Source organism: Pteropus vampyrus, unplaced genomic scaffold (assembly GCF_000151845.1).
Source record: "Pteropus vampyrus isolate Shadow unplaced genomic scaffold, Pvam_2.0 Scaffold1000006168, whole genome shotgun sequence".
NCBI lineage: Eukaryota > Metazoa > Chordata > Mammalia > Chiroptera > Pteropodidae > Pteropus > Pteropus vampyrus.
Window position 1 is genome coordinate 2,757 of NW_011920570.1, and position 3,776 is coordinate 6,532.

Sequence of the window (3,776 nt, forward strand, 5' to 3'; positions counted from 1 at the left end):
AGCGCCCTCCTCCGCGTCCGCCTTGAGAGCGCCCCCAGGTTTCCACCGCCCCTGACTCGGCCCGCAGCCTCCCTGGTCGCCCACCGCTGGGAGCACCCGGAGACCCCGCCGCCGCCGCCGCCGCCGCCGCCGCCGCTGCCGCTGCTCGCCCCGCAGCCCCGGCTTCGTCGCCGCCTCGGCCTTGGCGCCCGCCGCGCCTGCACCGCCAGTCATGTCGACCGCGCTGCCGCCGTCGTGTGCGCGCCACAGCTACCAGCCCGACTGTGAGGCCGCCGTCAACAACCAGATCAACCTGGAGCTCTACGCCTCCTACGTGTACGAGTCCATGGCCTTGTACTTCGAAGGCGAGGACGCGGCCCTCAAGCACGTCGTCCCAGTTCTTCCGGCAGCAGTCCAGCAAGGAGACGGAGTACGCCCAGAGGCTCATGTGGCTGCACAACCAGCGCGGGGCCCACCTGCGTCTGCGCGAGATCGGCAGGCCTGACCGCAACCGCTGGCACGACCGGGTGAGGGTCATGGAGTGCGCCTTGCACCTGGCGATGGATGTGAACCAGAGCCTGTTCAGTCTGCACCGGCTGGCCACCGAGAAGAAGGACGCCCGCCTGTGCGACTTCCTGATGAGTCGCCACCTGCACGAGCAGGTGAAGTTCATCACGGAGCTGGGCGACCATCTCACCAACCTGTGCAAGATGGGAGCCCCGCAATCGGGCCTGGCCGAGCACCTCTTTGACAAGCTCACCCTGCACGACAGCGACAAGGACTGAGCCCGGACTGCCTTCCCCGTGGCCGTGGGGTGACTTCTCCAGGTCACCACGCCCGGCATGCATGTTGCAGTATCGCTCTTGCCTGACATTCCCTTGAGGTTTTTTTCTTTTTTTTTTTTTTTTCCCCTTTGCTCCTTCTTCTTCCAGGTTTGCCATTTCTTCCAATAAAGTTATTGGTTCCTAAATAAACAATGGTCTCTGGTGGATTGGTGTGTGCAGAACCCTCACCTTTTAAGCTTTCAGCAGGTATCCAAGCAAGCGTCCGTGCCGCCGACCCGTGCCCCATCCATCCCCAGGCGGCTCACGATCTCCGTGGACGGAGGGAGAAGGTATTGCGTGGGACCCTGGAACACACAACATCGATCATCCTTTTAAGACCACGTGCTGTATAGGCCTGGGGCGAGGTGGCTGGCCTGGGGTCCCGGGGAACGTGGGTGCCGGTGCATAGGAAAAGTAGAAACCCACGCGGCCTGAAAATCAGAGCGGCAGGAAGGAGAAGTGGTATTCTCCAAGGGCAGTCTCAGCCGTGAGGTTGGACTTTCGTCTTTGTTCCTAGGGGCAGGAAGTTAGCAAGACAGCTGACGAGAAGAACACGTGATTTTAGAGCAGGCTCTTCTCGGCCAGCCACTTGCTTCTAGGCGCATAGGTACCTGCCGTTCACGGGACCGAGCCTCGGGTGGTTGCTTCCATGTACTTTGGCCCAGAGTCCAAGCACCAGGAACCCTCGCTCGGCCCCAGTGGCTTCGGACGACTGTCCTTTGGAACCACGCCGTGGAAAGAGCGTTCCACTTTTCCAAATGGCCAGCCCAACCTCAGACCCGAAAGCTGACCCACCGGCCCCTCCCTGGGACCAACTGCCCAGTAAGAGCAGACATGCTTCACCTTGTTCTATTCAGGGGCCACAGCATGTGAGCTGGGTCCTAGGTCATAAAACACTTCCTGACTTGGGACAACTTCTTCCTTCCTCCCGCTTGATTTAGATGGATTTCGTCCCCAATTCTTTTCCTTTCCTAAGCTACGAAGTGAGAAGATCATTTCCTTGAGACGTCTCCTAAATTTTCATATCAGCACTTCGGTGCTACAAAACTTGCATCTAAGCACTGCTCTAGCTGCACCCCACAAATCTTGCTATGTGGTGCTTTGCTTCCGTCCAGTCCCAAGTCATCTTGAGTTCCCCCCGGTCTCTCCGTTGACCCACACGTTGTTCAGACGTGCACTGGATCACTCGTTTCCAGATATTTGGGGATTTTCCCAGATCATTCCGTGAACGATCTCCGGCTTAGCTCCGCCGCGGTCAGAGAACCCAGGGCACCCAATCCCCATCCTGTTGCCTTTGTTGACACTTGCGGCACGGCACGGAACGAGGTCCGTCTTGGGCGGTGTGTCGCGTGCACTCGGAAACCACGTGCTTCTGAAAGACATGTTTCTGAACATTCCACTCTCACGCCTCTGCACTTTCTCTTAACGTGAAGCTTCCTTCATCCTCTCCTCCCCCTTTCTTCTCCCGATGATGACAATAATACTTCATTGGCTGCCTACGGGGAGGAGAACCCTGGGCCTTTCGAGCCACGGAAATGCATTAATTGTTTCCTAACCTATTTTTCCTTTTAGAAAGTCAAGAAAGAAAACAAAATTCAAAGAAGACAGTTGACTCGTGGTGGCGCACCGGGCGCAAAACCAGTTACCTACGCATACGCACACGAAAAAGGATACAGGGAGCGAAGCGGACCTGGCGAGGAAACCTTGGCAGGTGACGAACGGGAGAGACTTTCAGACGGGCAAGCACCAGAGACTGGAAAATACCTGCAACTGAAGGCCGAGCGCAATCAGAGAAAGTGCAAGAACAGAGTCAATGAAATCGAAGGACTGGAGAGGGTCCCGGGTGGACCGTGACATCGCAGAGCTACAGTCTGAACACAGGCCTGTTTGCCGCTGCCCTGCTCTGATCCTGCCCCGAACTTACTTGCACTGAACAAAGCCAAACTGGCATCGGACCCGCTTCGATCTCCCAGAACGACACTCCCAAGAAAGGCAGTTAACTGACTAGGAAGGAAACTCAAATCAGAGCAAGTCTCAGACCACTGCCAACCTGTCCAGCCAAGGGAAACCAAACAGAGGAGCACATCTACCTAGAAGAGGGAGCCACGGAAGCCTTGCGACGTTCGAGAAATGCCGGGCTTTTGGCATCTGGGAGGGCCTCTCCCGTCCCTGCCGGCTGCATGCCCCGTAGCCCCACGGGAGACCACTGAATCGTTGACACACTCCATCTTCCCATTCGGGGGAGAAGCCTCTTAGTGAAACGGACATCATGCTCCAGATCAGATCCGCGCTCATTACCTAGTCTAATCGAACGCGCCCTTTGTTCCTAAATAGGAATGCACGTGCTTTTAAGCATCACGGGACAGTGAGAGAGGAGCTCGTGATGAACAAACACAACTACGTCTCGGAAAGACAAACGACCCAATTAAAAACTGGGCAGAGGACCTGGACAGGCATTTCTCCAAAGAGGACACGCGCATGGCCAGCAGACGTATGAAAAGACGCTCGATGTCACTGATCGTCAGAGAAATGCAAACTCAAACCACAACGAGCTATCACCTCACACCTGTCAGAGTGGCTCTCCTCAAGAGATCACAAGAACCAGTGTTGCCGAGGAGGGGGAGGAGACGGGGCCCTCGGCCGCTGTTGCTGGGATTGCAGATTGGGACGAGCACTGTGGAAAACGGTTTGGAGATGCCTCAGAAACTTAAAAACACAACTAACTAGCCTACGACCCAGCGATTGCCCTTCCTTCCGGGTATTCACGCAAAGAAAACCAAACCACTGATCCAAAAAGTTCTCTGCACCCTGCAGCGCTGCTGCAACAGGCAACGGACGGAAAGAACCTCAGTGCCCATCGACAGATGACTGCATAAAGAAGTCGTGCTACGTACATCCGATGGAATATGACCCGGCCGTGAGAGAAAGAAGGAAACCTTGCCATCTGCAACCACATACATGGCCCGAGAGGGT

General features: G+C 56.3%; 1 pseudogene; it reads left to right on the plus strand.

Annotated features, from left to right (window-relative positions):
* Nucleotides 1-211: 211 nt before the first annotated feature.
* On the plus strand, nucleotides 212-764 carry LOC105311687 (annotated as a pseudogene).
* The last annotated feature ends 3,012 nt before the right edge of the window (nucleotides 765-3,776 follow it).